At 34.1% G+C, this 13,226-nt stretch overlaps 1 protein-coding gene across 7 annotated transcripts in view; it reads left to right on the forward strand.

The window, feature by feature from the left end:
* The window catches only part of Erbb4 (erb-b2 receptor tyrosine kinase 4), a 1,092,347-nt gene that overhangs the window by 896,165 nt on the left and 182,956 nt on the right, over nt 1-13,226 (forward strand). The gene's annotated exons all lie outside the window — the stretch shown is intronic.

The raw sequence follows: 13,226 nt of genomic DNA on the forward strand, positions 1-13,226 counted from the left end.
GTGAAAACAATCATTTCTTTCATTTCTTTTTTATTTATTTATTTTTAATATTAGATTTGTAGTCAGTGAATATAGTCAAGTTGGTACCACCATTAAGCCTCCTCTCTGTCCTGCCCCCTCTGCAGTGATCCTCCTCCTTGGGGAATACGGGTCGTGCATTGTGGGGTTAGCCATCAGTTATGGGTTGGAGGAAATGTCTTTGTGTATCATGACCAAATGTGTGGCTCTGACATTCTTTTCCCCCACTTCCACAAATTTCCCTGAGTCATGGTGGGTTCATTTTAGGTCTGCTTTGTGCGTGATGTCTTGGGAGCATCTGTGTCTCTGGATATCTGGTTTGGTGGGAGTTGAGTGTTCTCTGCATCTATCTCCTTCACCATTGTACTGGTACCAGGTTCGCCAAGAGAGCAGCAGTCTTACTTATTTCCTCAATTCCTCTTAGTTTCAGCCGGGGCCCTGTTGAGGTGTGATGGGCTATTCTTTCCTTTAGGATCCGTGTATATTTGAAAAAGAGAAACAGGCAAATTCTCCAATGGGGAATAAAGTTAGCACCAGATAAATAGGATAATAATTGTTTTTTAGAGAGAATTTAATAGGTACAGGCTCTCTTGTAGCCCATGATTGGTGGGATCTTGATAATGGAGAACAGGCTCATTTTTGGACATGACTCTGACTTGTTTCCCAGCTCCAGCTATGAGTTCCATTCCACTGAGCAGAAAATTTTTAGTGAATATTTTAGAGTCCAAAAAACCACTATGAACCATTATTAATTATTTTAATTTGAAATTCATAACATTTGACAAGCATTTACAAAATACTTTTCTAGATATTACACTTCTTAAAAAATTAAGTCAATTAAACATAGCATACAGAAATTTGTTACAATTGTTACAATCTAAATTTTTATAATAGACATTCATTGACTACAATTCATTTGAATTTATTTTATAAAATGTAGCTATACTAAATAGTGTTAATATCATTTATCTATGAGAGAAAATTTCTTATAGTATATTTCTATAAATCTTGCAAATACAAATAAATTTTAAATTATATTTCAGTACAATTTTATGAATTTATTAATGTATTTAGTTCTAGTTTATACTTACCAAAACTACTGCTAAAATAGAGGAAAAATCAAGATTAATTCCTTTTAGCAATTCCTCCACCCATTGGTTTTATGCAAAAACATTTCTTTTGTCATAAGCACAAAATAACAAATCTTATCTGTGCTGTTTCAAAATGTCATGTGATACATAAGTTTATCATTTTAGAATTTATTGGAATAATATAAATATTGGTTTTTTGATCAAATTTATATATATACATACATATATATATGTATGTATATATATATATAAATATATAATATATATTATATAAATATATTATATATATATATATATATATATATATATATATTCTGAAAATGACTCTTTCAAAGTCTGAACTCATAACCAGAAAATCTCTAGGCATTTGTTTCAAAGTCTTCCATGTCAGCCAATAACTAATAAGTGAATCATTTAAATATTTTCATCACATTTTCAGATGAAAATATATTAAATATGCAAAAAACCTTAATGTTAAAAAGAGCCATGATTCTGTACTGACATTGCAGATATTCTCAAGTGCACTCCTTCTTTAATCACACTTGACACTTAATTGCATAGTTTGTGCTTAAAAAATCATTGAAATTGGTTTAAAAGAACTTTAAAATGCTGGATTTATCTGAGCTGTACTTTTAAAACTTGAAATAAATTTCAGGTTATGATGTCCCAGCATATGTTTTAACACATCTGTGAATTTTAATTTGTATAGATTTTAATTAAACTACTTACAAATGAAATTTTATTTTCTATAAGTGGGGTTTGCATAACATTTGGGGATCTGATGAATGATTACTCTGAGTACAAATTATTTTACTTTAATCTAGGTAATTTATGTTAGTATATTATCATAAATAATTTTCTGATTCATCTGATCAACCAAAAATTTCTTTAGGTAAGAAGTGCCACAGATACATTTTTCTGGTATATATCTGTGTGGTTAGGTTTCTGTATATAGCACTAATGAATATCATTGGTTGATCCCATTGCACAGCTGAGTGACATGATTTGGGGTTTTGACGGGGAAAATAACTTGAATTACCAGATAGATAGATAGATAGTCAGACAAATAGATAGTATTGTCTTAAAAGACCTTTCTGGTAGTGATTCCACTTAAGTTCCATCTGGTTAATGAAGATTTAGATCATGGATTTTAGGTTCTTAAAATTAGATTTAGACAGTGGTATCAGAAATCTTAGAAATCATAATATTTTAATGGATCAAGTATAGAAAGGATTGTATTAAAATCACTTCAAAGTTGGTTACATCCCTACATGTGCAGCAGGAACAACATCAAAGCAATTGAGAGAGACCACAAATGAGCCACTGTTCTACCCTATACATACCTATACAGAACCTTAGAGACTGTTATACATGATATTACCATTTGATATTTTAATCTCTTTTTCCATTCTTGGAATTATGAGGAAACATAATAGTCAGTGAATATTTAAAGGAAAGTACAACTTATTTTGCTCCTGTTAGAATTTTGTAACAGATTGTTCAAAGTGCAGATGTTCTATCTATAACAGACAAAATATATATGAAAAAAAAGAAATGGGTCAGAAAGGCCAATGCTAACAGGAGACTTGGCTGGAAAACAATACAGTCCAGAGGGAAGTAGACGATGAAGGAAACATAACCATTTGTAGAAATGATGAATGAGAAGGAAGAAAGATGCATGTAGCAAGGGTCTACTAACTAGACATGAATCTTTTCCATTACAGAGGAGTTTTTATATGTGACTGTGCTCAGAAAGAACAGGAAGTTATTTTTGTTCTGATCAAGTTTTCATATCCTTAAGCCAAGTGACTCATAAAGTCTCTATTAAACACCCACCCATCAAGTAGAAAGTCCAGCACTGGTTGATTAAAAGCATGCCTGACTTAGGAGAGCCATGTTACCATTTCTGATTTCTTGGAGGCAGTTTCTATGCTAGGATTCCATCACCTTACACATAGACAGCAACTTCTCCACCAAGCTCTCAGCTTCCAGGTAATTCCATATGACTTATCCTGAAGACACTCCCCACATATCAGATTAGTTTCTTTATCAAGAATATTGAATTGGGCTGGGGAGATGGCGTAGTGGTTAAGCGCCTGCCTGTGAAGCCTAAGGACCCAGGTTCGAGGCTCGATTCCCCAGGACCCACGTTAGCCAGATGCACAAGGGGCACATTCGTCTGGAGTTCGTTTGCAGTGGCTGGAGGCCCTGGCACACCCATTCATTCTCTCTCTCTCTCTCTCTGACTCTTTCTCTGTCTGTAGCTCTCAAATAAATAAATAAAATAAACCAAAATTTTAAAAAAAAAAAGAATATTGAATTGGGGTTAGGAGATAGCTTAGCAGTTAATGGCATTTGCTTGCAAACTCTGGTGCTCCAGGTTCAATTCCTCAGTTCCCACATAGGCCAGATGCACAAAAAGCTACATGTATCTGGAATTTGTTCAGAGTGTCAAGTATCCCTATCTCACTTTCTCACTCTCTCTCTCACTTTCTGTCTCTCTCTCTCTCTCTCTCTCTCTCTCTCTCTCTCTCTCTCTCTCTCCCCAAACAAATAAAAATAATTTACCAAAAATATATTTAATTGATTATATTGCTCAGACTAAGAGTTCACGTCAATCAACAATTTAAACTCCCCCCAAACCTATCACTAATCTGCCCTTCCATTTTTCTTCCTTCAGGTCCCATATGCTCAAGAGAATTCCACTTGGTTGCACTCCTTAGGTACAACATGGTTTCCCACTTTTTTTTTCTTTTCCTAAAGGAAAGGGAATGGACTCCATTGTTATTATATAGCATTTCACTGTGTGAATGTTAAAACCAGTATCATTGGTTGACCTTATCATGCAGCTGAGCAATTTAGTGTTTTGACAGGGAACATTATTTCATTCCTACCATACAAATAATAAAAAAAAAACACAAAACAAACAAACAAACAAACAAATTTTAAAAACAGGTTAGATGCTGAAAAGAACTTATCAGTCCTTGCAGTGTTTGTTCTTTCTCCACAATATACCACTGTACCAATATTATTTATTCCTTTTGTTTATATTCTCCTTTATACATTTAAATCAGCCTTAGCTTTTAAAAAAATATTTTTTGTTGGGCTGGAGAGTTGGCTTAGCAGTTAGTTAAGTGCTTGCCTGTGAAGCCTAAGGACCGGGGTTCAAGGCTCCATTCCCCAGGACCCATGTTAGCCAGATGCACAAGGGGGCGCACACATCTGGAGTTCGTTTGCAGTGGCTGGAGGTCCTGGCGCGCCCATTCTCTCTCTATCTCTCCCTCTCTTTCTCTCTCTCTCTCTTTCTCTCTCTCTCTCTCTCTCTCCCTATCTGCTTCTTTCTCTGTCTGTTGCTGTGAATTAAATAAAAATAATTAAAAAAATATTTTTGTTTATTTTTATTTGAGAGCAACAGACAGACAGAGAAAGAGGTAGAGAGAGAGGGAGAATGGGTGTGCCAGGGCCTCCAGCCACTGCAAAGGAACTCCAGATGCATGCACCCCCTTGTGCATATGGCTTACATGGGTCCTGGGGAATCGAGCCATGAACCTGGGTCCTTAGGCTTCACAGGCAAGCACTTAACTACTAACCCATCTCTCCAACCCCAGCCTCAGATTTTTTATTCTGAACGAAGCTTTATAATTTATTCCTGAATCTACTACTGATAAGATGAAGGATTTTTTTAATCCCAATGAATAATTATAAGAAATTTACATCAAACATATTTCATTATGATTATTGATCATTTAAAGTAGATTTTTAAATACTTTTACCTAGATATTAGATTCTAGATATTAAGTATTGAAGTTAAATAGTTTTTGTTTTTATCTTTGCCGAATGGATCCAGTTGCTTTCAATCAATGCCAGGAAATAATTAACAATGAATGATTTAAAATTTCCTAAATACATTCTTCATGCTATTCCATGATTCTACCATCAGTAATGGAACAAAATAATCATAGAAACAAAAAACATTCAGAATTCCATATGTGTGAGTGTGTGTGTGTGTGTGTGTGTGTATATATATACATATACATATATTAACCTATATCTATATCTATCTATCTATATATATATATACACACACACATATATATATACATATATATATATATATATATATATATATATATATATAGTCTTTTACAAAATAACAATTTCTAGTACTTTGCACTGTTATTTGAAATTGGTTCTAATATGTGAAAAATTGACTGTTGGGAAGGTTAGAATTCCAGAAATTCAAGATACCATGTTCATTTCTAAAATATTGGTTAAATTCAATGGGAATTTTAAAATATCACATCAGGATATCTTCTCACAGACAGTATTTGTTAGGTAGTACCTATTTCCACCACCATTTTCTCACAAAATACAATATGTTTCTAGACACAAAGTCTCCTTTGACTTATAGCCTCTTGAAATAAAGACATTTGCAGAAGGGGTCTTTTGTGGCATTAATTATTGTTATCAGGATTTATTATGATAGGTACTGCTAAGTGTGCAGTAATATTATTTACTGCTACTATATTAGAAACATAAAAGAATAATTAGCATTAATACAAGTTTGTACTCATTGAAAGTACTCCTAACTGAATATCCTTGATGCCAGTATCAGTGTCAAATAATAAAATAATACTAACTGTAATATTAAACATAAGAACATTGATACAAATCACAGTTTTAAATTTAATATTTCTGATGATAATTAAGTTCATTATAAAATTAAAAGAGATAAGAAATAAATGAATAGTAGGAAAAATATTTCTACATATAAATTAGCCTACATATGAGACTGGTAAGTGAAAAATTAAAGACTTAATTAAAGTTACAGTGCTATCTTGGATAAGCCATAAATAATAAGACTCTGCCTGCTTCATTACCCAAGGTATGTTAGAGCTACTTCATTAAAAATACAGGCAGGGTTTCCTTAAATCTATTTAGTTGTTTATTGCTACATGTCTTTAATATAAATGGCACTAATTAACTCAGATTATTCTTGCAGATTAAAAACTGAGTAGATGTCTTCCTTTGAGAAAGAAACTATCTAGGAAATTATTTTGTATATTCATTCTTCAATCTATACCAAATTGCAAAAAAAAAAAAAGAGCCCTAAGTAATTAATAAGATCAAATGCCAAGATTATTAGGTTCTGATCCAAGTCAAATTTAGTTTTGAAATTGATTGAGCCTTCCTAGAATCTATTCTATGAAGAAAAAAAAAAAAAGAAAGAAAGATATTAGTAGTATGAATCCCTCCTACCAAGAGCTTTTAGCATGTTTTTGAAGGATGAATTCCAAGTAATTGAAGATAAACTGTGCTCTTTTGATTATCAAAAGAAGATTCAGTACCTATTGGAATGCCATTTCATAGATTCCTTTGATTAGTTCACTTACTGATGGTCATTCCTCAGAGGACCCAGTGGAAGTAATGCTCAGCTCCCTGAGTCTCCCTGTTCCCTCACCGACAGTAGCAGCTCCCACGGAGACAACAAGGTGGAAAAAATTTAGGTGTGTTTACACTGAGATCTACATTCAAATCCTAGCTAGGATATTTATGAACTGTAAGAGTCCAGGCAAATGCTTTACCTTTGTAGAATTGTTTCCTTATCAGAAAATTTACATGATAATACCCTGTTGGAGAAGATTGTCCCCAGAACTCACTGTGCTCATGTGTACAGTGAACAGTACTGTGTCAGTCACAATGCAACATTACTCTCTGATAGAATGTCTTAGTGTGTGGCTTTACTAGCACAAATAAGCTTACAAAGTACTAGAAAGCTACAAGAGGGCTAAATACAGAGTTTATCCAGAGTAAAGAAGCCCCTAGAAAGAAAAACTTGAAATCCACAGACGTTATTCAGATATTAATTGTTATTCCTTCCTCCATCATGAGAGAATCAATAGCCTACGGTAACTTTCTTTTATGTTTTCCTTCTTTGTAGGACATTTTAGGCTCCTTCTTAATTGATCCATGCTGGTGTTCTGAACTTGTTCTACATTTGTCCTAAAATGTCAAAGACATGTTTTTTGTTGTTGTTGTTGTTGTTTTGTTTTCTTTTTCTATTTCTCTCAATTGCATGGATCAGGTTAATCAGTGGTCAATAAAGTGCCTCTATCCTAACTGCAAGTTCTCACTATCTCTTGATCTTTTTTATCTGTTACATCCTATCTTGGTATTGATTATTACTGCTGTTACTTTTATGGTTATTCATTGACAAAGAATAACTGTGTTTTCTTCAAGTTCTCTTTCATTGCTACATGTACCTTTAGTTGGCTCTCAACTTCTATTAATGACTTTGGAAGGAAGATAGGAAATATATTTCTCATTCTTTTTGCACTGGAAGGAAAAGTGTTGATGGATTTTAGACTTTCTCTGCCTTGTATTCTTAACAACCTGTCTAGACCTACAGATCCAGGGGAAGTTCTATCAATGGCTGAAGAAGCTGTTTATCCCCAAGCACAGAGAAAACAAAACCAAACAGGCAGCAAACACCACAAGGCAGCAGCCATACACCTCCAGAGCTTACATTGCACTCTGCACACCTTCAAGCTGGAATTCTAATGTGCCCCCAGTGACATGCCACCCCCATAAAAGGAGTATTGTCTTCTAGGGGCTGAAGCTCTAAACTCATTTTTAATAAAACAGCTGAGCCTTCGGGGCCATGCATTCAAATTACCACATTTTGTAATAGTGAACAGAGCATCAGCAGACCCAGGTGAGAAAGTACCCCTGTAGTAAGTTGTAATCTTTAGGGTGTGTGTCGTGTGTGTGTGTGTGTGTGCACATATGTGTGTACCTACACATGTACACACATGGGTTCATGTATGCCATGAAGCACACGAGTAAGTCAAATCACACTGTAATATCAGTCCTTGCCTTCCACCTTATTTGAGATAGGGTCTCCTGTTTTGCCTCTGGAAACTGACCCACAAACTTTGGGATTTTCTTACCATATCTCATATTGCTTTGTGAATGTAGGGATTATAGATACATGCTCCACAGCATGTCCAGCTTTATATGAGTGCTTGAGATCTGAACTCAGTTCCACAGTCTTGTGGAACAAGCACATTTATTGACTGAGCCAGCACCCTATCTACCTTGCAGCCTGTGCATCTTTCTTATAAGCCATGTCATATTGTACAAAGGTTTGTTGGAAAAGCAATGTAAATGATTGAATAATACAAGTGCTTTTGGAGAACTAACTGGTGAAGATAGGCTTTACATGGACAATTCTAACAAAATACTGTATGTATTAGGAGAAGGGAGGTGTAGAGATATCAGTACCTGTCAGTTCCTGCTCAGTTTTGACAGGTTAAATTATAGGACTAAGGAAGATTCAAAATATAGATGCAGCATAATTTTCATGTTTTGATGGGCATGTGTTCTTGATATGACAATTTGTTTTGCTTTTATCTTGGGGAAATGTTGTGATGTTTATGTAATGCTTCAAATTAATTAAATCATGACAAACATAAATTGGTTCCACAGACTTTGACAACTCCATCATATTTCTTAATGTTATAAAATACATTCATCTCTGCAAAATTGGAAGATGTACCTGTATGTAAAACAGAGGATTAAAAACTGAAGAAAATAATAGAGAAAAGCCATGAGAGCATTGACCCATTTAACACATGAGAGGGAAAAACAGTGCCAACACTTTAACAAGAATAATCCAGAGAATAACAACATAATTATGTAATTCCTAATCATTTTTTAGGAGAGAACTTAAAACATTATTCTCAGCTACAGAAGAATTTTAAAAAGAGGAGGGTGATGAGAGAAATAATGATGTATAAGTCAGGTAAATTTAAAAATGAAAAGGTAGATCTGTTTTGTTGACTTATTTGTTGACCTTCCCAAGACCAGTTTGAATAGTGAGAGTGTGTGCAGAAACACTGAACTCCTGATTCTTGGTTATCTTTCCCATAAGCTTTGTGAGGGTAAAAATGGCATAGAATACACAGACTCAGTCATAGTGAAACAGATCTTTAATAAATGTTTGAGATGACTAATTGTGTCACTGAAAGAATAGGAAGATAAAATAAAGACAGAGGAAAATGCATATAATAAAGGGCCAAGAACTAGGGAAATGGCTCAGTGGGTAACATGCTTAGTGTGCCACGATGAGAAACTAAGTTTGCATTCACAATGCTCACATGACAGCTGAGTATGGTGGCCTGCACCTGTAATCTCAACTCCATGCAGGTGGATCCAAGAGGATTCCTATGGCTTGCTGACTAGCTGGTCTATTCAATATATACCAGATTAATTATGAGCCCTTGCCTCAAAGAAATCAGGTCAAGAGTGAAGTATAAAACTGTTGATTCCAAGGGTTGGGAGGATCCTAGTCTTAACCACTAATGCGCATTAGGAATGGTTCCAAGGTTAGAAGCAATGAGAACAAATGATTGAGCCTACCCAAATTGTTGCTCTCAACTGTATGTGCAAATTACTGTGACATAAATATATAAGAAAAGATTTATTTTTTTCTCTGTGTAGTAAAAATAATTTTGTAAACCATTGTTACATGTTACTTTTCCTATTTATTTTTTCCTCAGTGTGTTTCTCAGAATTTTCCTAGTGTCATGTATCCCCATTCTTTTCACTGGCATTAGGGGAAAACTTATTTCAAACATACCACAATCTGCTGACTTTCACATTATGTGTGCATACTGTCTACCATTTCCTTTTTCTATCCTCCCCTTTATTTTCCTTCTTGGTGCAATCAGATTTTTCTTCAGTTTCTGGTGCAGAGTATTTTACAAATGGTCTATAATCATCACAAAACAGGAAAACTTTGGATGAAATTATCATTTTTTAAAAGCCAATTTTTAAGCCACAATTGCCTCTAAGTTTCACTGGCTGTATTTTTCTTTGTTTTTAACTTTCTTTTTTTGTGAAACAAGTAAACAACATGAGATAGAAAACAAGTTTAAGTGGCGAAACACAGATATCTGTGCGTCAGAGGTGGTTTCATAATGTGAAAAATGGTATTGCTCACTTTTACTGTTGTGCAGGCATGTCTTTCCTTCTGAAGAGCATAGAGACACAGCATGTGGCTAGAGACTGATGCTGCACATGCTTTAGTGCTGCTTGTGAGTACTCTGAGAGTCCCTGGGCATTTTTTTTTTTTAATATCCTTATTCAAAGTAGAACTCATTATAAAGAAAAATATCCTTGCTTTAGAATTTTCAGGGTTTCGCTTTCACATTATTCCCTTTTGGCCACAGAGAAAAGTCTTTCTTTCTCCTATAAGAAAATAATTACAGGGTGCAAGGAAAAGTGATGAGAGAGAATAATTTTATGTCTGGACCAATAAAAAAAAATCAACAAAAAAAAACACAGATAATATACCTGTCAAACTATATTTACTCAATGGGCCCCTGTAGTGTTTTCTAGTGACAACAAAGATCCAAAACTGAGATAAGTAACAGAGGACATAATTAATTTTAACATGGAGTAATTTAATGAAACCAAACCCTCCACGATTGAAATATTAGGATTTTTTCCCCTTTCCATCCATTCATCACTCTAAATGAGTTCTCTTTCTCTTTTCTTTATGTAGTATCCTATCCTCTAAAAAGCCATCTGCTGTTTCCTTTATGGAAAAATAAAATAAAATAAAACCTACAATTAGTGTCTTGTTCATCTTTTCTTTTTCAAAATGGAGAACTATTATGCAAATATTCTGCAATTTGGTTTCAAATACTCTTTGTAGTGTGATGAGCAATTTCCCTTAATACAAACCCAGCTTTTTTGCCAGGACTTGCTAATAGATTTTTTTAAAAAGAACTTTTACTTTTCATTTGAACAGTTCTCTAATGTAAACTTTTCAAATGCATATTTAGAATGCAATTATAATTAGTATTTGAATAGTAGAATTTTAAAAACAACCACTTTATTTATTTCTTCGTTGAAAAAAAGAGGGTAAAAAACTCTCAAAATCTTTCTTCTTTTTAAAATCTCATCATTTTCCTTATCTTAGGAAGTGGTCTGCAATAATCACCATGCTCCTTAAGTGAGAGAGAAAAAAAAAAAAAAATCTTTGCCTTTTCTAAAAAAGTATACTGTAAGTGATGGCAGTTTATCTGTAAGCACAGAAACATTGTTTGATTTTATTTGCTCCTGGGGAACTCAAGTGTAATTTGGCCCAATTCATTCAGTTATGGCTAATGTGAGCTGTTTCTGCCTGTCTTGTTAACAAGACAAATGTGTACAGTGTGAAGTGCTGACAAAAAAACAAATGAAAATATTATGGTATTTTTACTATAAGAAATGCCATTGCACAAAGAACAGAAATTCTGTCTTAAAACTGATCCTGCTACTGAATAGAACAATGACTTCAGAGAGAAATATGTTCAGCCTCAGTTTCCTAGTCTTACAGCTAAAGATGTAAAAACCATTTACAGATTTGCAATGAGGGTCTAACAATTATCTCATCTTACTGCTTTTATAATAGACAATGAATTTCATTTGATTATACCAGAAGTTCACAAAATTCCATGCTTCATACAGTACCTTACTGAGGGAGCTTACTACATATGCAAACTTCAACATTCTACTACAGACTGCTCTATATAGGTACAGGGTCATAATGATAAACCTAGAAACCTAGAGGATCCTTATACAAAAATTCAAGAGTCAATAAGAGTGTAAGATACAAAATATAGTAAGTATAACCTAATTTAATTAGATTGTAGCACTTAAAATCTAATTAACTGTCTAATTTGATGTATAACTAATTATGATATTTAATATGACAAGATGTTTGGCTCATTTGTTGGTGTATTTAATTTACATTTGTGTGTGTGTGTGTGTGTGTGTGTGTGTGTGCGCACATACACATGCATGTTGTGTGATGAAACCTTGTTTACACTGGAAATATGAGCAGTGGATACCACATTAAATATAAATTATTAAATTTGCTTTCATTCATACCTATAACTCTCTTTTTAACTACCTTGCTTTATTGCAAAAGTGTACTGAAACAGTAAATGAAGTTAAATTTTTCCACTATATGAATGTGGATGGGGCCATCTGAATTATTCTGTTAACTACCTGGTTTCCAGAAATAGCTGGGAAGGAGCATGAAGTACTTAATTCTGCTTGGAATCCATATAGAAAACAATGATTTTGTTTCTGTCCCAAAGACACAGAAATAAGTTTGTGTTGTTTGAAATAGGATCATCATTTTCAGCTGTTATCTTCTGCTTGATCTTGCATAATCCCTTTGTATAGTCATATGTCCACAACATTCTTCTCTTCTGTACTCAAACAGATACAATGATAGAGGGCTGGAGAGATGGCTAAGTAGTTAATGGCACTTTCTTGGAAATTCTAATGACCTAGATCCAGTACTTCAGTACCTACATAAAGTCAGATACACAAAGTGTTATGTGCATCTGGAGGTTGTTTGTAGCAGCAAGAGGCTCAGGTATACCCATTCTGTCTGCCTCTCTCATTCATTCTTTCTCTCTCTCTCTTTCTCACTCCTTGCAAATAAATAAATAAAAGTATTTATTTTTTTATAAAGGTACAATGTTAGACCTCATGCCTGAGAGAATCCTGAGAAGCTACATATTCTATAAGGCTTAACCTGGAACCCTGAAAAAACCTTTACACATAGCTGAACTCAAAATACCACTAAAATAGAAGAAATAGTAGTGGCAGTTGAAAGTAAATAATATCTTCCCAAATAGTTTTAAAGGTAACAATGATCAAAGTCAAATAATTTTCATATGCCTTTTGGTGAAAAACAGGGTCTGGCTACCTTTCCCTTCCTGTACTGTCCCCATTTTCAATGCCAAAACTCATTCCTTTTAATGTTTTATAAGTACAGTTACTGAATCTCACTTGTCTAAGTTATGTGTTTTATGGTCAGCTCTTAATGTTTCACTATTATGAATCATACTTTCTGTGCACATGAGCATGCATTCTAGGTTTCTTACTGCCACCACCTTGTAGAAATAAAGCTCCCCTCCCCTTACCTTCCATTACAGCCCTATAATTTCTGCCTATATTGACACTTTGTGTGTATATTACGATTATGTACCTGTTCTTATATGTACACTTAGTGAGGCTTGCATACACAAAATACTTCAGTCATACGTACTT

This window comes from Jaculus jaculus, chromosome 4 (genome assembly GCF_020740685.1).
Source record: "Jaculus jaculus isolate mJacJac1 chromosome 4, mJacJac1.mat.Y.cur, whole genome shotgun sequence".
NCBI lineage: Eukaryota > Metazoa > Chordata > Mammalia > Rodentia > Dipodidae > Jaculus > Jaculus jaculus.